Source organism: Augochlora pura, chromosome 5 (assembly GCF_028453695.1).
Source record: "Augochlora pura isolate Apur16 chromosome 5, APUR_v2.2.1, whole genome shotgun sequence".
NCBI lineage: Eukaryota > Metazoa > Arthropoda > Insecta > Hymenoptera > Halictidae > Augochlora > Augochlora pura.
Window position 1 is genome coordinate 4,694,229 of NC_135776.1, and position 24,263 is coordinate 4,718,491.

The window sequence follows — 24,263 nt, forward strand, 5'->3', positions numbered from 1 at the left end:
GCAGCAAATATCGACCTCTAGATATAATTTAACAACAAATTCACGACTTAAAAGCTCCAAAAATATAAATTCTCGCACGATTGCTTCTATATCGCCTGCGTTACAAAGCGCAAAAATAGATAACAATTAAGTTAAAAAATCAATATAACGTAACCGTACTATATATAATGTAACCGTACTACATACAACGTAATATATATAATATACATAAAGTAATCGTCGCGCAGGCACTCGATGAAAGTGTTCGACTATCTCGCAACAGTTTCCAATCCCTCACCAAAGCACAGCGCCGGCCATATACGACCGGGCGCAATAATTTATTATGGGAACGTACCGAACAAATTCTCAAATGTCCGATCGATCCTAATTGCCGATTTTTACGCAACGTCGCGGAGTTTCGCTGGCACGGAACCGATCTCATTAATTCCGCGGCAGGAAACCGACCGACGTGGACGGGTGTGTAATCGAATCGGTCCCAGAGCGCTAAGTTCGCGCGTCCCGATGGAAACTAGGATCGGATCGGATCGGATCGAATCGAAGATTTCTATCGGAGATTGCGCCCGATTCCGGCGAAAGGCTGGCAAAAGCGAGCCGGCTGATCGGCGTAATTACGCTCACGCGCTCCGGAAACGATAAAACGAGGCATGCGTCGCCCGGACTCGGTCCCGACAAACAGCGGCTCCGTTTTCACCTGTCTTCGCGGATCGGCGGACCGGTGCGCGCGGATTTAATCGGCACCGTGGAAGCTTTCGAAACGAAATAGAATGCACGTGGATCGACCGGGAATCTCAGGTAAATATCCGCGGATTTGTCGAGGAAGCTTAGAAATTTGTTTCAGCGTTTCTAGTGAAGAGATAACGCAGAAAAGATAGTACATCGACTTGTGTCACCGAAACGTCGCAAGCATGAAATCCGTGGTATCACGGAGTCGGTATTCCATCGGTATGTTGACTAATTAATTTTTATTTCGCCGTCATGAATATTAATAATCGCGGACCATAAAAGTGTTCGGCCAAAAGGCTGCGCGGGCTCGCGGTCTGTTCTTATTGGGCCTTTTCATAATTACATATAATTACGGCAGAGTTCTTAATTGCCGTGACGACTCGGCCACGTTAATTAAGTGTAACAATTAAAATCGTATTGAGAAATTAATAAAATCCGATCGAATAAATATTGCTGGGGACAATAATGTCAATTTCGTGGACTTTGTGTGCTATTCGGTCCTATTTATCACTATTTAACACTACTCAGGGTGGCGGCAATTAATATTACAGAATGGCCAATTAATTTTTATATATTAATTGCTAATATTGAAAACTAGATAAAATAGAAGGATAAATATATTACTCGATAAATATCGAATTAACTGGCTGAAAATCCGAAGCAAAGAATTCGGTCGCTGGTAAAACCATCGTATTTAAATAAACTATACGCTAAATAGAACTTTCGCTGTAAAACGACGGCAAGTTGCACAGTTTTCGAAGGGGGGTTCGTAACAGGTAACCGGCAAAATTGCCGCGCTCCTGCGCCGAGGAAGACGATCATTTCTCTCGCGGTCTCCGCAGAACAGGATCAGAGCTCGCGATGGGAAACACGGCGCCGTCGCCCATTGAATTTCTTAATTGACACGCATGGAAATCAAAATGTTCCGATCATTAGACGAACAAGAGATTGATTATCCGAAGGCTGGAAGATACGCGTTACACGCACGCGGCGTCCGGTGAATTGCGTGCGCCGGCCATTCCCGTCCGAAAGAGGAAAGTTTAACTGTCGTTCGCGGAAAACGCGGCACCGAGGCGGAAGACACGCGATTAGTTGTCGGCGCGTTATCGTCGCTATTAGCGCGTCGATCGCGGACACGTTCGAAAAGCAACACGAGCCGCAGCCGCCGCCAGCCTCGGATCCTGTGCTTCCCTTCCGCGAATAAAAAAACGAAATCCGTTCTCCCCACCCCGCTCGGACTAACGATCGCCGACGTAATCTTAATAGCGTTTAATTATACGTCCGCGCGGAATGATAGAACCGGCGCGGCGGTCTATCCGCTTCGAGCGGAGCCACGCGAAACGCGACACTCGCAGTCCACGTATGCGCGTGTCACTACAGAGAAGAAAGCGGAGGAGTTAATTCTTCCAGGTGTACGATTTTAAAGAGAATAAGAGATCAAGTTGTATAGAATATTTTTGACGCAAAGTAAAAATTTTCTGCATCAATTTCAAGACGCAGGTATAATGATGTTTCTTTATCAGATAATTTAGAAATGTTGTAATTAAAGTATTAACAATTTTGCTGCCTTTTATCTTACCTATTTCTCACCTTTTCTCACAATTTTTCCCAATAAAAGCCCCCACAGTCTATTAATCTCATGATATTATACTATACATAAAAATCTATCAAAATCAATCCTAAATAAAATAAACTATGCATAAAAATCTAAACAAAAGATACAACAATTTCTAAACGATAAAACCCCTCTTAGACCTAACTTGTTCGCACAAAACACCAACTCCAACAAAATAAACCCATATTCACCCCTTTTCGCAACAGCAAACCGAGGCCCTTTTCGACTAGTCGAGGATCGCCCGATTTATCGAGGATCGATTCCAGGGCCGAAAGGACGAGGTCTCGGAAATTGAATTTAATCTTTCGGAGCGGTCGAGCCCTCCGCCTCTGGCTCGATTCGTCTCGCGCGGCGGGTCACGACTCATCTCCGCGCCGCTCGCGCCCCTCTCGCAACGCACGCTCGTACGCGCTGTATCCACGTCCGCTTCGAGGAGCGAGCGGACACTCTTCGAATCGGTGAGTTACACCGTCGAATCGCGCGTGGTTACACGCGTGTATCGGGCGCTACGCTCGCGCGGACCGTGCCTAATTATCGGCGGGCGGTCGGGCGGTGGACTTCGCGGCGAGGCCTTAATGGATCCCGGCGATCTATTTTGTCGGTGAAACGGGGATCGCGTGATCTATGCCCGGTCGCCGGGGATCCAGCGCGAACAGCGCGCTTGTATCGAGGATTCGTCGTCCCCGTTGCTCTCCGCGGGGACCAAAGCGGCTCTTTGCGCGTCGGGATCGGGACTCGGATCGTCATGGTTCGTTATTCTTCGGGCCCCGTCGCTCTGTCACCCCCGTACGGCACTAGATAACGCTTGTAAATTTATAACATGGTTGTTGCAATTATATTAGAAATACTATCTTGGATACGAGACAATATAATTGCGTTACGGTGTTATTTTAATGCAATTAAAATAGTTGAGGTATAATTTTATCAGAATTGTATTTGAATAGTATTGTGAATTTATTATAATTCTATTGTAATTATATTGCAATAGAATACTGGAATACTATTACAATTACAGCATTAGATAACGCTTGTAAATTTATAACGTGGTTGTTGCAATTATATTAGAAATACTATCTTGGATACGAGATAATATAATTGCGTTACGGTGTTATTTTAATGTAATTAAAATAGTTGTGCTATAATTTTATTAGAATTAAATTTTGATGATATTGTGAGTTTATTGTAATTCTATTGCAATTATATTACAGTTGAAGTGATTGTAATATAATTGTATAGAATTGTGGTAATAGTATCTGTATCATATCATAATATATTGGAATTTATAATATATTATAATACAGTCACATATTATAATGCAGACATATTGTGTTATTTTAGATAAGCTTTCTCAGATGTATAATTAAAATTAGCATCACGATATAACACATACCATTATAAGCAATTACGACGCAATGCAAATCTTCTCGCTTTCTTTATAAACGCATAAAATCCTTAGTCTAGAGATAACTAGACACATCCTTAAATTACTCTGTCCCACAGTATGATACCCTGATAACTTTTGAATAAATAAATTCTCAGTCTACCATCTATTAGCATTGTCTATCGTTACGGAAAGCCTCGCGAAGATACGACATACTCAGCGTCATTATCCAACTGGTCTCAAGCAAAGAATTCCAGCTCGGAGCACTGAAACAATTTTTCTCCCACCCTCGATTAGTCAAATTTTTAAAACCCACCCTATTCGCGGCACGTACGTGTCGCAGGCGTGCAGATTCGCCCGATAAAAGCTCGGCGGCGCTGGATCGTCGCATAATTAGAGCGATCTCGACGCCGGAGAGGGATCGATTTCGAAAATACTCGGAGTCCGGTATCGGCGCCGCCGTTCCAACAGCCATGAACCCGACGTGGTGTTCTCACGCAGACCGTGAGGCAGAAGGGAGGCAGAGAAGGGCCCCTCCGCGCGATAAACTTTCCTTTTTCTTAATTGAAATCTCACGCGGCGGATGCGATTCTTCGAATATATATATATATACATATATACGCGGACACGGCCGAACGGTTATTTATCTAGCGAGTCTCACCATCTATCGTTCCGTCTACTCAGCGCCTTGATGGACCAATCATTTAGATTGCGCGCCGATGAAACGCGAGCTTAATTTTCTCCCGGGTAATGACGGCCGATCCATTTAACTGGTTACCCGTTTGGAACGCAGTTAAAACGGCGGTGAGCGCGCGCGCGCGCGCGCGCGAAAGATCGTCTCGCCGTTTGCCCGAGCTTCTTCCCCGCGCGAGAGATTGACCGGGAGGGCCCCCTCGCCGTAGGAGCGTTCGCTCGATCATGCGCGAGATCAATTAATTACAAAGACAACCGGAGACACCTTCCATTAATTCGTCTCCGGGTAACAATAAAGAATTCCGTATCGACGCGAGCTGCCCCGTCCGCGCGTTTTTTAACGACGACAAGGCGGCGGCGGCTACGGCGCGGCAGCCCGAGCGACCTGTTCTCTCCGGTCAGACGGAAAAAATCCACGGAGCGCTGCCTTGGAATAAATTTAACGGAGCCGGGCGCGTGTTCGGGCTGCGCGGAGCGTGGATCGATCGTTACCGATTTTTTCTCGTTCGCGCCGGCCACTCCGCGGCCGCGTTTCTCCGTTTATTACGGTTAAAGCCAAGGATAAGCCGAGCAGAGAGAGAGAGAGAGGGAGGGGGAGACAACCCGGGAAAGAGACCGAGGAGCGGGACCCGGTCGCGAGACTGCCGTCCTCGGCAAAAATGCGAATCAGGTTTCTCGCGCCCCCATTAATCTCGGAAATTCTCTGTCCTCTTAACCGGGCAACACGCGAGAGCCCCGGCGTGCCCGCATCCGCGAGAAAATTCTCCGGCGATCCTTATCAACCGATCGCGCTCTCCTCTCTAACTAATTTCCTACGCGGCCCAATTAATTCCACTCGCGACTTGCCCTAGCTGACGCCGGCACTGGGTTCAAGTGCCCTTCGGTTGTCTCTTTGTCATTGCTGAGAGAACAGGCATGGCTTTGGTAACACCTTCATTTTCGCTACAATTTTATCAATTACGATAAAAGAATAAAATGTAATGAAACTGTCTATCGCGATTGGGGCAAACAGATCAATTTGGTAAAATGATTAATCCGAAGCCTCCTACAAGGTATTTAATGAAATTAATAAAAGTGAATCTAATGGAAATTTATAATAGTGAATAGTATTACGGAATAAAGACGTTCCGAAATGCTGAAATAAAACAAATAAAAATAGATTCTTTCTTCTAATAGCATTATTAACAGTATTATTAAATTTGTCTATGGCTTCGTAATTTTATATTTCTCTCACTCAATTTTGCTATAAATAATTACGCAGATAACTCTTTTACATTCCAAGCATCTTAGTCAAATTACTCAGTTATTTTATTAGCTTAGTAATATCATTTTGCTATGTGATTAATATATAAATAAAATTGTATTATTTTGAGCCATTTTATTGACTTATTTGGTTAATAAATAAGTGCCACAGCCAAGTAAAAACTGTCCCGTCAAAGTTCGCCGTTTAATCACCACGCTCCAACCCTTTGAATAATTATTCCGCGACGGATCCGCGATCGATTCGAAGCTCGATAAATTCGTAGGCGTCTGTACGGAACGGTTCCCAGGGCAAAGGGCGACGTCTGGCCCTGTCGGGCGGCGCAAGAAGGGCGACGGAGGTTTTTCGGATCGGTATTCCTAGGGACAGGTCCGGGACACGAGCGGAATTCGAGCGGCGGCGGTGGCCAAGGGAAATCGACGTTGGACGGGCATGGGGCGCAGGATCGATCTTCTCTCCGCGGACTTCGCACGCCTCGTCTTCGTGGAATCGCGGGAACTTCGAAGATTAATGGGACCACGGGGAATCCGGCTCGCGTTTTTACCGGGCACGGGCTCGATCGGTCCTGGGCTCCTTCTTGACAGGAGTCCGGGGGCACCGCGCGGCGAATCACGTTTCGCCCCGTACGATCCGTTGCATTATAATAAACCAAAAACCACCTTTGTTCACCTGTCGGACGGACGAGAGAGTACGCGGCGGCGGTGAGCCCCGTTGTCCGGCGTGGCGCCTCGCGACGCGTGTCCACGTGTTGCCGAACTTACCTGCCGAACATCCATCCTGCGAGGGCTTCGTGGTAGCAAAAATCGGCTGGCAATTAGCGGACGCTCCGATAAAAATGCGTGCGACGGGATGCGCAGGACTCGCGGAATCTAATTAAAACAGATAACGCGTTATTGTATCAACGCGATAACGCTGTTCGAAGAAATTACAGGCTAGGAAATTTTCCGCGAATATCGGCCAACTTTGATCCGCGATAGCTCTGCGAAAAATCATCGTAGGGTGATGAAGTTTTTTTTAGATTGAAGCTTGAAATCTCTATTTTGAGACAGTATTTTTATATTTTAAATTAGATGCACTCTGATTACTGTATATTTTTTAATGTAGCACGATGTTTGTCATAGTGAAAGTTACGATCTTTAACGAATAGGGCAGACCTGGTATAATTTTTTTTGGCGATCCTGATTACATAGAAATGCAGCCTGATCCTTCCTCTTTAATTTAAAAAAAAGAAAAGGTGGCTGCGATTTTTTCTCGCGAAGTTATAGCACTTTAAAGACACCCTTGCGTTTGCGTCATGTACCACTTCGAGAAAATCGGTCAAAGTCAATTTTTATCCAGAATTTTTCTATGCTATTATTTTTTTCCGGCAACATGCTAACGCAGGAAATATCCTAATTCACTGTACCAATCAAATCGACTGTTCTTCACATTTTTAAAATCGTCGAATTTTCATAGACTCTTCAATAGGAGATTAACATCTTAATCAACGTATACATTGTACAGTAACTGCAATTCCGTATTAAATTAAATAGCTATGAATTAAATTGAATAGCTACGAATTGAATTAAATAGCTACGAATTGAATAAAATAGCTACGAATTGAATTAAATAGCTATAAATTAAATAAAATAGCTACGAATTAAATACGTAATAATTATCGCTCGCGTCGCCAGAAAGTTTCCCATAACAAAATCGTCCGTCTCCATCATCGTGTGGCAAGAAGGCGGCCAAAGAGCGGCGCGCGGGGGGCGGCGCCGCCGGAGAAAGATTTTTCACCGGGCCCAAGGGGGATGCGAGAGAGCCGCGGCGGAACGGGTTAGAGGCTCTCGCGCGGTCTTCGCAGAGAAAAGGCAGGGGTTATTCAGAGACGCGATTATTAATCGGTACGATCGATTAAATCGCAATGGGATACGGCCGATTGCGTGCGCAGGATCAATAATATCGCGGGACGGACTTACAAGGCGCAAGGGGATCCTTTAATGCGAGGATAGGTGTATCGATTATTGCGATCTCGTTTATCCGGCTGTTCTTTTGCCCCGCGCGCGTCGCCCCCCCCCTCTCTCTCTCTCCCTTTCTTTCTCCGTGTGGTAATCGATCGGCGAACGGCCTTCCACGATCGCGGATTGCTCTGTACGGTCGCAAGGCGCAATTACTCCCCGGCTCCGAGGAAATCGAACTGTGCATCGATCACGCGTACTCTATCCCCCCTCCCTCCTGTGCCCCTTTTACGGCTAAACGGTCGGAAAGAGTCCACCGATAACGGGGACAATTAATACGTCCAAGGGAACGGCACCGCGGCTTCCACCTCGAGCGTCTTCACGCATCCGTGGCACACGCGAGTCTGCAGAATGTTGCGTGTCGCGCGAGGCTACCCGGAATTTCTAAACGAACCACTACTTTACTTGTACCGTCTCTTGGAAAAAGCATTCGAACGTCCATCTAAACGCAATAACTGTTTTCGAACCGAGTTGCATTTTTTAGCGAATTTATAGCTGCTGCTTTACTGAGGAACGAGCCTGATATGTGGAATTACGAAGAATATATTTTTAAAAATATTATCTCTTCACTGATGTTCAAATCTCGATTGAGTATTGATCAAATAAGCAGAGGAGGGTAATTTATAAGCGTCCTTAAAATTTTATTGAAATCGATTGACGATGCTATGAATTAATAGCTTAAGAACCTTAGAATCTTTAGGGTCTTAAGATATTTAGGAATTTAGGCTATTTAGGATCTTACAATATTTTACGGATTTCAATGAGAAATTCCTAATGAAAAATTTCAATTTACAGTATTGATATAATTTATATCAATATATTATAATACGTTTATAACAAAAACGATTAGCTCGTAAAGAATACTGTTCAAACGCGAGAAAGGCACCAGAGTGAACACCTGATACAATGAACGCTATATTAAAGTGACCAAAAGAGGGGAAACCTTTCCCCACGATTTACGTATCAAGTTCCACTAATCTCCGTTCCGCGTAAAAACTCGCCGGCTATTGATCGCGCTTAGATACCGATCAAGCTGAAAGGAGGCTGGCTGAAATAAGTCACGCGGCGTGTTAAGGTCCCGCTAGAAATCCGCGCGCGTTACAAGAAAAATACGCGGCATAACGAACAAGCCGGGCACGTCGCGAATAAAATAGCGATTCTGGTACAGCGCCAGTGATAAAGATAGGAAGACCGATGGAATCGAAGGATTAGATCGTGCACGAAACAGAAAATGTGGACACGGACAGAGAGAAAGAGACGAGAGAAAGAGAGGAGAGAAAGAGGGGCGAAGGAGGAGCGGAGAAGGATCCAGGAAGCGACGGTTAGAGGCGATGTAAAGCAACAGCTTATCTTAATAGATTACCCAGCCGTTCGACGTAATTTGCCGAGTCCTATTACCCCGGCGTCGGTCGCCGCGATAATATTCTCTTAATTCAGACCCATAGGCGTTAATGGCGTTAATCTTGTCGAACGCGGCGGAACGCTGATTAACCATCCCCGACGAGATTCGACGGTCGGATAAAGCCTGGCGGACCGGGATCTTCCGATCCGTGATCTCTCGATCCGTGATCTCTCGTACGGTGATCCCCGGATCCGTGATCACTCTCGAGCGGTGATCTCCCGATGCGTGATCCCTCGACCCGCGATATTATTGGTCGCACGTCAACGAGATCCGGAGGGTCGCCGGACAACAAATGCCCTAACGAGACGGGCCGATCGTTCGCTGCCCTTTTCCACGGATCGAGCACGCACGGATCGATGGTTCGCGTTCGATCGAGCCGGTCGCGCCGCTCGGACGCGATCGTTTCGACGTTCGGACGAGCATCAATGTTGCGACTTGTCTTCCCGATCCTGGGCCGAGGCTGGATCCTCTTCGACAGTCGAAAGAAGACGAGAGAGAGCGAGAGAGAAAGATAAAGAGAGAGAGAGAGAGAGAGCTCGTACAGTCCTGTCAGCCTACAGTGTACGTACGAATGACCGCCTCTTTGGATGCATTACGATGTATGTATTAGCATAATTATTGGTTGTTCGCTATCAGTGCCGGCGGGCCGGCGTTCACCAATTTATGATTTCATCGCCGGTCGTGCCGTGCCGTGCTCTGCCGTGTGCCACGGCGCCGTTAAACCAGTGCAAGGGACCAACTTCGAGCACGAGCCCGGCCATTGTTGCTCCTTTTTCTCGCGAACCATAGCCGCGGACACGGCGTCCACCTTCGGGGATACGTGGGTCGACTCCCATCCACCAACGTGATCTTGCGGCGACAGACGAACCGGGCTTCGGCTGAATTCGATTCCATCCATCGATCCGAGACTTGCTGAGAGAAGGCGATTTTTTAAGAAATTGTACGAGTCTTAAAGAGTATGTGCGAGTTTCAAAGAAATTATCCGAGTTTCAAAGAAATTATCCGAGTCACGAGTTATTATTAATACAGTTGGAATCGTAGTGGCGTAAGTGACAATTTTTATAGTCTTCACTAATGTTTTAAAATGTTAAGATTTGCCAAGATGAGAGAAATCGATTATAAAGTTACTATGAATTAACTTTACCCTTTGAACTCGAAACTATTTTAACAGTAAATCTGAAATAAAATTTCCGATTCGCAGAATTTCCATTCTATGTAACAAAGTGCACTTTTATGCATACGAAATTGATTCTTGTGATCCATATCAATAGTTTCACTATTTAACAATTTTTGAAATCTAAATATTGTATAAAAATCATCTTGAGACGTGATAGAATAATTTTAGTGGTACCTCAGAGTGCAAAGGATTAAATTGATCTTCATAATTTCGAATAATAATTACATACTAAAGCATCATGATATTCGAAAGAATCCCTTCGAATAATTACAGAATAAAATAACACATTCTTTGAGGCACTACATCGAACAATTTTCCAAAGAATCGCAGACATAGAAATACCCATGGAAACAAATTCCCCATCACTCGAGACGATATTTTTCACTTGAAATCGCGTCTATGTCTGATAAGCCAGAATCGATGCACCTTGTAACAATCCTCGCATCTTCCCTACAGTTTCAATCAGGATCGATCCATAACAATTCGTGCGATTACTTTTAAAAGCCCTTGAACCCTCGCTAAACATTGCGCACGGAACCATCGGCCAGATCCGAATGAACATTGTAGCCGAGACACGTGTAAGATGGTTTCTTCGGTGTCGACGATCGCACGCCTCGTCAAATATTCCCGTGTATCTGCCCTCGATAAAGACCGGAGGGATCGTTCGATCCTTAAGGACATCTTCGGTGGCTCCCTTTCCCTTTTCCTTCTCCGTCTTTCCTTCCCTCTGCTGTTTCATTCCCGCGGAGCAATCCGGTCCTTAAGTGGCAGGTGCTTAAGATTCTCTGCGATCGCGCGAGGAGAACCAGTCGTGCTGCATTTGGATCGCATTCGGATCCCTCTCTCTCTCTCTCTCTCTCTTTCTCTCTCTTTCTCTTTCTCTTTCTCTCTCTCTCTCTCGCTCTCTGTTCCATCGTCTCCGTTCCTCCGTTCTCCGTCTCTATCGGTTCCGTAGCGTCCTGTATGCTAAAGCGTCCTGTATGCTAAAGCGTCTCCGATCTTTTCGTCTGCGATCGCGTTCGCCGTCTACCACAGTTATTTCAGCAAATCGCGTTCGAGCGCCTCGCACGGGCGCCGCAGATAACCATCGCGATACCACGAACAGAAAGAGAGAGAGAGAGAGAGAGAGACGAGAAAGGTGCAGTAGCGCTGTTCCTTGTTTCGTCGACCACTCTGTATGTGATCCACCTACTCATCTTCGCGAAAAGTGCACCGGGACGAGAACGATCCGCGAAGTCGAACGGGAATCGTTACTCCACGCCGCGTGTTTGATTGGTGATTTATCGATGGGCGCATCGAGAAGCGACGGTCAGAGAACGATAGATAAATCGAGGAAAGGGGAGAGATGAGAGAGAGAGAGAGAGGGAGAGTGAATGAGATATAGATAGAGAGAAAAAGAGAGGGAGAGTGGGAGAATGAAAGAGAGAAGGAGGAGAAGGGGATTTGAGAAAGACGCGTCGATACACTATGAAAATAAAAGCTCGCCGGCTGTCGCCTGGAATGATAACCTGCTCGAGACCGCACGCGTACAGGTGCGAGGCTGCCGCTTACGTAAGTGCAGGGGGAAATAGGTGGCAAAAGAAAAGGGGCGTGATAGCTGGTGCGAGAGAGACCACGGGATGTGTACAGAGGAAAGGTAGGAGAGGTGTACATGCTCTCCCTCCTTCTCTCTCTCTATCGTTCTCTCTCTCTCTCTCTGTCTAACCCTTTCCCTGATCGCCTCCCTTCTTCTCCCTGACCGTGCAGATGTGTGTGAAATATAGGTTGATATCGCGATAAATAATGAGGTGCCCTTCGTGGTGATGCCCCGGGCTGCCGCTACTGTACTTCCACGACGCGCTCTCCCTTCTACCGCCGAATGAAACGTGTATGTACCTCGTTGCTATAGTCCGGTTCTGCCGAGCCGGTCCCACGTAGAAACATAGCGCCTACGTATGGTATAGCTAGCCGGCCGATTCTCCGCGAGCGACTCCGCTTCTCGGGCCCATTGACACCATGACCCATCCACCGCCGTGTCCGGTATTCACTCCGGTCGATAGCGATTCCTGTTGCATCGATGACACGTGCTGATTCAATATCGTATGTGTGGTGATGCTAGTCTTTAACCCTTTCGGTACGGCACTCTGTCCGTCGCGATACTCAAAGCATTGTTGTCGATCCGATAGAATAAGGGAAAACGTGGAAGCATCCTCATTGATGTCAAAGGATAGAAACATAGTTAAAGACATCGTCATTGACTTTAAAGAATAAGAAAATTAATGAAAGTCATCACCATTGATATCGAAGGATAATAAAATAATTGAAAGCTTCGATATCGATTCTAAATAACAAGGAGACACAAGAAATGACCACCATTGATCTCATAAAACAGAAAAGCACTTGAAAACATCACCATCCATTTGATACAACAGGAAAATATATAAAAGCAATATAAAATATATATACAATGTATATCAAATGATATAAATTCTATATATAATAAAAGCAATATAAATCAATCACTGATCTCAAGAAATGATAAAACAAATAGACACATAATCCTATATCTCAAACATATCTGATATCAATAAAATGCATAAAATCGCCGGCTACGCCAGATTTAAAAGAATTAGAAAATAAGAGGTTCTGCCTGACAATTTGAGCTACTTAGTCGAGTGACACTCGCAGGTGAGACGCGAGGAAAGCGTCTGTCGACGGTCTGTCCTAGTCGTTTTGAAAGCTGGACGTGTCGGCGAAGGATCGTAGGTCGGCCTCAGGACAATAGATCGTTTCGCTCCGGTAATTGCGGACGGCTCGGCGCGTTGCGGGCCGGTTAGCCGAGTGAAATTGCAAATAGATTAGCGACAGATTCGACCGGGTGGTTCGATCTAGGCGTGCACCACCGTTCGCCACCGTAGAGGTTCGGCCTGTTAGAAAACCGGCGATCCGATCGGCTCCGATTAGAACGCGTCAATTTCGCGATCGACGGACGCCGATCGAACATAAATCGGTACCGCTGTCTCCGGTTGTTCGACGGCGGATCGGCCGCGGGACCAGCGCTAACAGATAGTCGCGCTCCATTAGTTGTAAAACCGCGTGAAATCCGTTTGCGCCGCTTAATGCCCGCTCGATTCCGACGGAAAGGGGGAAAATCGTTGCCGGAGATTAATTCTTGCGAAATCCGACGGTGTACAGAGTTTCTTGGGATCGGACGTTGTTTCATGGAGATCTGATTATCTTCGCGTGGATTATCTGTGCCGATCGTGACACACGGTTCACTGACACCCGATAAGCTTTCTCGACACCTGTTAATTTAATTAGGATCGTCGAAGTCTTGAACAATTAGTACACTTAACCGGTCGACCGATACTTTCCCGTCGCCTTTACACTTGTCGCTTCGGCTGACGATTTTTATCGAACATCAAAGGCTTCTTCGTCAATAGGAGAAACTGCGAGACAGGTGAGGAAATATTTGTCCGGTAAATAATCTTGAGAAATCGGAAAAATAATGCTGAAGTGCTCCTACTGTTTTTGAGATGTCTTAGCTGCTGTCTATCGCACTTGTCTATTTCTAATATTAATTCAGAAATTCCTCAGTTCACTAATCGCAACCTCTTGATCGTTAATAAATAGTTATAAATTAGAGAAAGAAACAGAATTTCTTTTTAATTATCAAATGCTTTCATACCATCTAAAATTCATAAACAAAGGTATAAGAGTCTTTTACTTGATAATTCCTATAAAATTTCGCGACAGTCCAATTTTCTGTTAAATTTAATTTTGCGAAATTTGATTCGAGTTGGCGACAGCAGGTGAATTAGAATAGCCTTTCGAGCGACGGGGGTTCGAATAGAGTGGAAATAGCGATTTGGGAGGGAGACTGGTGGACGAGTGATCGCGGAATCAGGATTCGCGGAGACGACGGTGTTTCGCTGGAAGGAAAACCCGGCGAATATAAATACTCGGGAGACAAAGAGGAGCGAGATGCTCGCGGCTCCGAGAGACCAGTTTATTATTATTCGGCAACCGCCCACGCGTACCCGGTCTCGACCGGTTGCCCCGATGCCCGATTCCCGGCCTCGGATTCCGCGTTCCTTCGTTCTGTCTCTTACTTCTTCCTCCTCCTCCTCCTCCTCCTCCACGTATCCCGCTTCTCCTCCCACCGTTGGTTATTCTCCCTCGGCCGAAGCGACGGACCTTCCTCGTGAAGCGACTCGTGGAAAAGCAACTGTCGGCCCGAGCGTGCCGCGCAACCATCGGCGGGTTAAGAGAAAGGTCGTCGATTAAGATAGCTGTCCGGTGTTCGTGGCGTGCCTTCCATAGTATACTCTCCTCCTCGGCTACCCCTCTCTCCTATGCTCCCTCGGCTGCCTTTCCTCCCCTGCCGATTGGACGTCGTCGCTTCGCGTGGTTTGTCTCAATAGAATACGATCTACGGACCGGTCCGGCGACACCCGCTACCCGTGCCACCCTTTTCTTGCTGTCCCCCGACGTCCTTCTTCTTCGACTTCCTCCTCTTCTCGATCTCTTTCGACCGACTATTTCAGTGGCCACGATTTTTCTATGCACGCCATCCTCGCTCTCCACGCGGCGAGACGTTATCTTTGCTCGAGACAATTTTAGGAGGTTCTTTGGACGTTCATTAACAAGTGTGCAGAGTTTGGAGGTTAAATATTAAACAGTGCAATTTGAAGAAATTGTTGAATATTCAATTGTATGGGATGTATATTGTATGTAATGAGATCGTCAGATTTTGTTCTATGAGAGACTGTTACTGCCACCGCTGTAATATTGCAAGGAACAATTATTTCTTTCCAGAAAAATTCATATGCATTCTTCAAACATCGAATAATAAGTGTGCATAGTTTGGAATTTTTATACCAAGCAGTGCCCTTTTAAAAAATTTCTAAATATTCACTCATTATATATAATGTGATTCTGAGACTTTGTTCTATTGGAAGACTGTTATTGCCACCGCTGTAATATTGCAGGGAACAATTATTTCTTACCAGAAAAATTCATATGCATTCTTCAAACATCGATTAATAACTGTACATAGTTTGGAATTTTTATACCAAGTAGCTTACTTTGGAAAAATTCCTGAAGATCGCTTAACATCATCATCGTTTCTAGAGAGACTCTTATTGTCACCACTGTAGCTTTCTACAAGACGATTATTTCTCCTCGTAAAAATTTATACACACTCTACAAATGTCACCTAACAGGTGCGAAAAGTTAGGAATTATAATGCTAAGAAACGTCGTTTCAAAAAATTCTCGAAGATCGCCGCGTACTCGCGCGAGACTACCCTCTCTCGTTCTTCCTAACATCGTTGTAACTTTACAGGAAACGACCATTGCCGCTCCTAAAAATTCGCATACACTCCTCGGATGACTCCTAACAAGCGAGCCAGCTTAGAAATTATAATACTCTACGGAGGTGCTGCGAAAAATGTCCGAAAATCGCCTTATAATCACAGCGCGATATCTTCGAAACCCCCCCTCTCTCTCTATCACCGCGACAAGCTCGCAGAAAACGGCGATTGTCGGGTCGTAAAAATTTGTCCGCATTCTCCGAATGTCGCCTAACAAGCTCTCTCGAGCTTAGGAATTATAATACTAAGCATCGCCGTCGCGAAAGAAAAAAAACTACCGAAGATCGCCTTATAATCAGAGCGAGAAGAAGACACAGAGAGCGCGCGTAGCCGCGACGAAGGTATAAGAGCCAGGCTGGAATAGAATCATCGGGGTAAAGTGCGGAATTCCTGGGGCACGTCCGAGGACGCTGTGTATCGCCGGAGTTAATTGCCGTCGAGAAGCAACGGGAACGCTGACAACGCCGTGGTTTCTCGCCGGCGCAAATCCCGGGCGAAGGCGATAGAGAATTGCCGGCGCTCTCCCGGCCGCGACTCTCCTTCTCGGATAAAACCCTATTGCACCTTGGCGAAGGTCGCGGGCGCTCGCGCGCTGGCTCCGTGACGCGGGGGCTCCAATTACCGCGCGGCCCTGCACGCCAGTTTTGAGTCGGTTGAATACGCTCGGTTTAAAAAGCGTGTGCGCGCACGCGGTGCGTGTGTGCTCGCTCACGCAGTTGTCCCGCAACGAGCCGCGCGTTTAAACTGCAGATTTAACTGTCGACATCCGCCCACGGCTCGTATATATGCCGGCCGATTGTAAAGGCAGATTACTAACGAGCTCTTCTGCGCCCTAGTATCCTTCGTGCATGGTTATGAGCGCGGGCAGCAGCGATATAAAGGGAGAAACAAGAGGGGAACTCTCTGTTTGTGAGTAGCGGGCAACTGGCCTGCGCAATAATGTAGCGTTTCGAGGGGACATCGTCGAGGAGGTAATGGCCGCCGGGCTGTCGATCCAACAGCGAATCGAGGATCGGGACGACTGCTCCAGCTTTGATGCACGAACAGCGCCTCTTCGCTTAGCGGACGAATACCATCGCCGTTTGCGCGTCAGCGTCTTTCGAAGCCTCTGAGGACGTCTGAGAGAGTTTTAGATTAGTATCAGGCGCTTAAGCTGTGGTAAAACATCGTCTTTTGATGGGTCTATATGCAAATTTTACTTGTATGACTAATTAAAGAAGCCGATGGGTTCTCTGGTGTCTGCGGATGACCAGAGTTATTCTTCGTGGCTGAAAAGGATCAGAGCTAACAAATTTAAAAAGGATTATGAGACAACCTTTTTGCAGTATTCGGAAAAGTGGAAGACTGGTCAATGAATATAAAGGTGATCAAGGCTGACAGCCTTTGAGGGTTGAAGAAACGTCTTTAGAGGGGCGAAGAAGGTGCATTTAATTGTCTCTCTATAAGCAGAGAAAATTAAAGAGGATCGGAGTTGACACTGTTAGAGGATAAGGATGACATCAGAAGACGACTTCAGAAGTCTACAGAGAATGTCTATACAAGATCCATCAGACGAAATGAAAAAAGATCGAAGCTATCGTCTTTGAAAGACAAAAGCTAAAATTTCAGAAAGATAAATGTTAACCTCTTAAAACAAACGCTTGACATAACCTTGACACAATCCTGACATAACCTCTTAAACAATAGAAACCAACATTTTCAAATAAATCTGACATCTACAGTGGCTCGACACAAGCTTCCCTTAAAAGATCGAAGGTGTCATCCTTAAATGATCGGCGCGAACGGCGCTGCAGACGCGATGCGAGCGTATTCGGAGGATCGAAGAGAGGCAATCTTCCCGATCGAATGACACGGGGGCCAAGACGAGGGTACGAGGGTAGAGGGTCTCCACCGGTGAAAGAAGAAGCTGCGCGGGACCTCCTCTTAACCTTTGCTCTTTCGGGGTGCGTGTTTTTGCGTCGGAGCCGCAAGCCGAGAGGCGAGTCGGTCTCGGTCCCCCGGCGGGTTGGTGTCCGGTAATTGCGATGAGATATGGCAGCCACTTCTCATTAAAATAGTTTAATATATATTTGTCAAGCTATCACCGCGACGTATGTCCCGCCATTCGTTATCGCCTCTCCGTGGCCCTGCTGTCCGCCGCGCCACCCTTCCCACGTGAACACGATTACCACGGGGGGAGAGCCGGAGTTTATTTTTCGCAAATTCGGCATTCGGCTAATCGACGCCGTTTGTCTCCTTGTCACCAAAATCTAAGGCCATTTTTATGGGAAAGTGAAAGCCGTCGCGGAGATCGCTAGATGCTTGAATGGAGATTAGTCGATGATCTATTGCATCTCGGAATCGAAAGGTCATTGAATATTATTTATTAATTTAACGATTCAAATAGTTTCTAGTTAATAAAATATGAAATAAAGAGTGTTTTAATTAAATTCGTTTATGGTAAAATATCTATGAAATGTAGTAACATAATCGAGCTTAATTTATGAATTACTCCACCCTGGTAGGACGAAATTGAAGGCCACTTTTATAATAAAATGAAAGTTATTATAATGATTAGCAGATGCGGATGTCGAGCTTAATTGATGAAGTATCGCGTCCCGGAAGTGCCTATGCTAATTTTTATGATCAAAGTAAAGGCGCTATGACACTCAGCATCTATCCTGGTAGCCTCGGATATAATAGGTTGCCATTAAAACGTAGTTCAGAGATCGAAAGACTTCATCTCGTAGAACAGTTTCGTCAATTAGTCTTTAAAATCCCGGATGGTAGATCCGCAGACGGTTAATAAGCACTCTCCAACTGCCCCGGGAGCAAGGTTTCCGTGAAGCAGATGGAAAACTAGTGAAAGGAGAGATTGGCTATCTCGTCCTACCAGCGTAGACTGTCCGAGTGGGCGTGGCCTCATTGCTCTCGAGCCTCGACAGTGCCCCACGGGGCAATCTCGCTATTTTTTTCGAGGCGTCAACTTTTCACCAACGTATGAAGTTTCTCTCCGCGGTTTCAATACCTAGAAAATCATCGAGTTTCTATAGTTTCTCTAATGGAAGATCAAGCTGTTGGATGCTGCGTGACATTCGCGTCGATAACAATAATTTTCAACTATTATTAATTTTTAGTTATTAGGATTCTTAATGGTAAAGGTATACCAGTATTTACTGTGTTTAATTTTAACTTTTCAGTGTCGATTTTATTAATTAAATTAAATGATCATACTATGGGGTTCTTTAGGGTTGATAAGCAGAATCTAGGATGTTGAAGTACAAGAAGAATTGTAGCACGTTTCAGAACAATTTTAACAAGATATTCAAATGGATTTAGCCTTGAAATTTATTTTAACAAGGACCTGGGATATTAATAAAATTTCTAAAATACACAAGAGTTACTACTTGCTATAGCAAATTTCAACTTTTTGCTTTAAAGCATAGTCCAGAAAAATTGTAATAAATTCTAGAAGAGCTTCCAGAAGATTTTTCAAAGAATTCGAGTTTCCCTGTTTCGAGGGGATGCCGATTTTTTCGCGGGTCTTACGACAGGCGATACCGGTGACGTCTGGGATATTCCTTATCCAACTCCATAGAAAATCAACGTCGATGAACCCGTTGGCCGCGTGGCAGTGATCCTGGAGAACAGGAGGACGGGAGACGGAGGAATACTAGGGTGGTTGGTGGAGGGAGGTGTGGGGGGGAAATAACGAAGAGAGAGAGAGAGAGAGAGAGAGAGAGAGTGGAGGACGAGTCGTCGTCCGGGAACCGACTCTTCAGGCAACAGTGAGTGACAGCTCTATAGAGTTCGTCGGGTTGGTAGCATTGTGCGGATTTCCCTTCTCCTTCGGGCATCTCTTAGCGGTCACTTTTGCCGCGGTACTCTCTCGCGAGCTCGTATGTAAAGCGTCGTATCGGCCTCGGTACCGCTCACGACATTTAGTACCGTACGTCGTGTATATCGGCTGTAACCGAGCCGGGAGACGAGCCCCGGTACACCTCGGACACCGAGCTCGATTATCTTCTTGTCGCGGACGTTTTAGACCGATTCCGGTGCCTCCAGCGCCCACTTGCCACTCAATTTACAAGGCGGGAACCGTCCCCCGGCCGCTCTACGGGACCCGCGTCCTCGAATCGCCCGTTTCACCGCACTCGAAACACGCCATTTTTCTCTATTAACCACGGCCAAATCCACTCGCGTTTATTTAGCAGACAGTTTGCTAGGTATCTTGGCTCGTATAGTGGAATTAGTTTATTTATTTTAATTTATTTTAGATTATATCGAGCTGTGGAATATTGGAGGAATCGTTATAATTTGTAGACTGTTTTTCTTTCCTTTCTCATTGTCTTTCTTTCTTAGCAATTTTAATAAAATATGATATATTATCAAATTCTCGTAGTCTGTTGAGTCTTCTGTCATTAATCTAGTAATTTTTGTGAACAATCCATCTAATCCATGGGTAGAAAAATTTGTCGTAGGAAATTTGGAATGATGAAAATATAGAATGAATTTTAGAGTATGTATAATTATTGTTCATGTATAATTATTTCCAATTCATTGAAATTATTAAGGAAAATTCACTGAATTGGAAATTACTACGAAAAGGGGGAAGTGTATTCTATATAAATTATATCTGATAAAATCAATGAAAATTATTTCTATTTTCCAAGAAAATTCCCAGTCTATTTATTGCATTCCATACAACATACCTCAGTCAACAATTCCCAAACGATGTTTCATTAACAATGTTAACATGCAAAGTTGCTTTGTACTATTGCTTGGGAATGGTTGAACTGCATGTAAATCGCAGCGAAGCCAGACGATGACAATGAATGATAAGTGCCCCGTCCGCTTTGAATAAGTTACGACAATTATAATTTTCAGAGGGCTGGCTAATTACCATCGTATTACGCATTATACGCGAAACAATGATTACATTAGCATGAAGAGAGAAGTTCCATTGCAACAGCATCCACGATGCGCTGGTTCCAGATCGACCGGAATGCGCCGTGTACAGAAGCTAAGCGCTTTATTATCCGAAGTTGCACGGCCCGCGATTATGGCAGGGCTGCGAACACGTAAAACCGTGGAATCCGACGCGGTATTCACGCAAGCCGCGGGAACGGTGATTGTGCTCGTGGAAAAAATTCCGACTACAATTAGAAGCGGGGAGACTCTATTCAGAGATACAGAACTGAGGTTACAGCACTTATAGCTCATTTTCTTTTCTCCTTATCTTTGCTGGTCTTTTTTATCGTCTCGTGACTTTTTCCCCTTTCGTAGATTTCTTCTTTGCTATCTAAAATTGTTCGTTGATGTTTGAAATCGATATTTGCTGTTTAAAATTGTTCTTCGATGTTTGAAATTGTTCTTTGTTATTTAAAATTGTTCTTTGATGTTTGAAATCGATATTTGCTCTTTAAAATTGTTTTTTGCTATCTAATATCATTCTCTGCCATTTAAAATTGTTCTTTGCTATCTAATATCATTCTTTGTTATTAAAAACTATTCTAAGCTCTTCGAAATCTAGGCTCTTCCCAGCCATTTAAAATAGTACCTTATTATCCAAAATTGTTCTCCACTATTTGACGAAGCACTCCATCGTTTGAAATCCGTTCTTCACCACTGGAAACGACTGTTTACCGAAGTCGCTCTCCACAGTTCGAAGTAGCAAATTGTTGCTCGAGATCGTTCTTCGCGCGTTTTAAATGGTACTTCGGTCTCGCGAAAAATCTCGAGGGTGGGGGTAGAAGGACGCCGCGCGTCGCACGAAAGAGGATAGCGGAGAAGAAGAGGCTCCGCACGCGCATATTTATTTATGCAAACGGGAATACGCATCCAGCTAATTGTGCGGTCGCACACCCGCGGTGACTCACGTGACGACTACCCGGGTCCACGGGCGTCGTTCCTGCATGTCAATTCGCGTGACAAAGGGTCGTGGCCGCGGCGTCCACCCACGAAACTTCCGGTTCGTCGGTCCCCTCCCTCCCTCCCTCTCGCTGTTCTTCTCTCGTCCTCTTCCTCTGCTCTCGAACCAGCGTGTCCCCGTGTGTTTCTACCCTTTCCCTTTCTTAGATAGCCGGAGCGCGGCTCGCGTGCGCGCGGGCCCCCGCGTTGCATGGTCGCGCAATTAGGCGCTCTTATGTGCAAATGACAAGAATTTTAAACACGACCGGGCACACCAGATAAACAACCGTACTAACGTGCGTAACGAGCGACCGAGTGTTTCCTGGAATTCGTTCTTATGCGATTCCGGATCGTCTTTCCCGTCGATGCGAGAACTGACGATCTCTCCTGCGCCGGGCTCTTTGCCCCTGGGACCGCGGAGATGTTACCGTGCGCGGTCACGGTTTAGCACGATTCGCTCTTATGACTTCTTTAGGGATGAATTTTTATAGCAGCAGAGATCTATTTCATTTTTTCCTATTTATTTTTGATTTATTTTGTTTTACTCGATGGGGTGTTTCTTTGATATTGTTGAGGGAGACTGTAGGGAATGGTTTTTGGATTCTGACTTTTTGGGAGATTTTTGTGAATCTTTTATGAGCTTTTTATAAGTCTTGGAAGCCTCGTATGAGTTTGCTAGAAGTAGACTTTGAGTCATCTATGCGTTTCCTATGAATTTTCTGTGAGTCTTCTGTAAGTCTTTTGAGAGTTTTCTGTGAGCAGTCTACTGATTGACTACGAGTCTTCCATGATTTTTCTACAAGTATTCTGTGGGTCTTCTAAGTCTTCTACAAGCCTTCGACAAGCCTTCCACAAGTCTTCTAACAGACTTCCACAAGTCTTCTATAAGTCTCTTATGAGTCTTCTACCAGTTTTCTACGTATCTTCTACAAATCTTCAATAAATCTCCTACAAGCCTTCTACGAATCTGCTATCAGGCTTCTACGAGTCTTCTATCAGGCTTCTACGAGTCTTCTATCAGGCTTCCATGAGTCTTCCGCGAGTCTCCCATGACTCACGATCATCGTCGCACCCGGCCCAGGCTCGAAACCCGGCGGACCCTCGGTAGGGCCGGCACAGACCGTCGAAAGCAGGCGGGAAACGGCCGGTGCCGGCTCGGGACCGTGAAGAACGCGCGCGTATAGGAAGGAAGAGTGAAAGGATCGCGAGGAATACTCGTGGCACCGGTGGAGGACGACTGTCAGTCCATCAGAGAGCCGGCGAGCCGGGAATACCGAGGATGGCTTCCCAGCTTACTCGACGAACAGCTCTATCTGTCGAGCTCGAGAGCCGGCAAAAACCGGCGGCTCGCGTGGTCGCACGCACGACCAAACGGAAACCATCGGGACGATGGACGACGGGGGGTTAGGAGCCGGGCTACGGAGAGAAAAACCCTCGGATACCGACTATCCCGTGTCCAGAAGGGTGGCGGCACCGTGGACCGATTGCCCGTGATCGAGGGAGGCGGAATCGGTAGAACCGGGTCCACGACGCTTTCCCCGCGCCAGCCTCTCTTTCTCCGCGGTTTACGACCCAAAGATCCTGAAATCTCGGTTAGAACGAAGGTTGGGCTGGTTAGGCGTTTCTTCAGGCTTCCAAAGGATTTCTGGAAGCGGTTTGGTATGTTAGGATCTTCGGTAGTTTCATGGTTCCATGTTTCGAGGGGATCCTCGATGAATCGCTGTTCGAGACTGAGAGGTTACAACCTGCACTTTGGGAATTATTTCTGGAGTAGAGAAATTTTATTGATATGGCGCTGTTAGGGGGTTAAAATGACTGTATATTGGACCATCTTTACAAATTTTTTCGTTGCAATAGGCTCATTTTTTAAGAAGTTTTAAAAAATTGTTTAGCGATGCGTTTGACTTAAGTAACATAAGGGAGACTGTGAAAGGTGCACTTTGAGAATTATTTCTGGGGTGCGAAAATTTTATTTATATGGCGCTGCTAGGGGGTTCGAATGATTGTATATTGGACCATCTTTACAAATTTTTTCGTTGCAATAGGTTAATTTTTTAAGAAGTTATAGACGATTGTTTAACGACGAGTCTGACAAATAAGATAAAGGAGACTACAACCTGCATGAAATTTTGTAACTTTACGAAACGAGTGTAATTTTCAACGAAAATATTTGTGAACATGGTCCAAAGTATGAACATTCAACCCCACTATCCGCAACATTTCAATAAAATTTCCGTGACTTGGAAATAATTCACAAACCGCATGCTTTTCCAGCTTTCACGAACCAGTGATCACATTCATTTGCATACACGGTTTTTGCAGCAAGAATTATTATTATTCAGAAACGTATACGGTTTGCAAACTAGATCAACAGATCCGAATCTCGACGATTAACGAGGCACATTCAAGTATTCCACGCGTTACCCGTACGACACAAATGCGAGGTTCTCCGCGGTCTCTCGGAATTACAGCCGGCTTAACCGGCGTCTTAAATGGCAGCCATAAAATTACCTGGACTGCACCTAACAATTACATCGACTATAGAAATTGATTCCGCGTTAAATTGCCATGACCATGACGGATTCCATAGAATATAACAGACCGGGAATTCCGTCGATTCTCCTGCATTGTCGCGAGATGGGCGTTCGGCCTAGTTCGCTCAAGGATCGCGTTTGTGGCTGCGCGGGATCGGTCGCGGAAGGAAGGCAGAGCCGCCTTTGGGGGATGATTTAGTAACCCGACGATGCGAAGGATAATCGTATGAAATATCGT

At 45.6% G+C, this 24,263-nt stretch overlaps 1 protein-coding gene across 1 annotated transcript in view; it reads left to right on the forward strand.

Annotated features, from left to right (window-relative positions):
- The window catches only part of LOC144469978 (protein dachsous-like), a 307,517-nt gene that overhangs the window by 267,302 nt on the left and 15,952 nt on the right, over nt 1-24,263 (forward strand). The window lies entirely within an intron of this gene.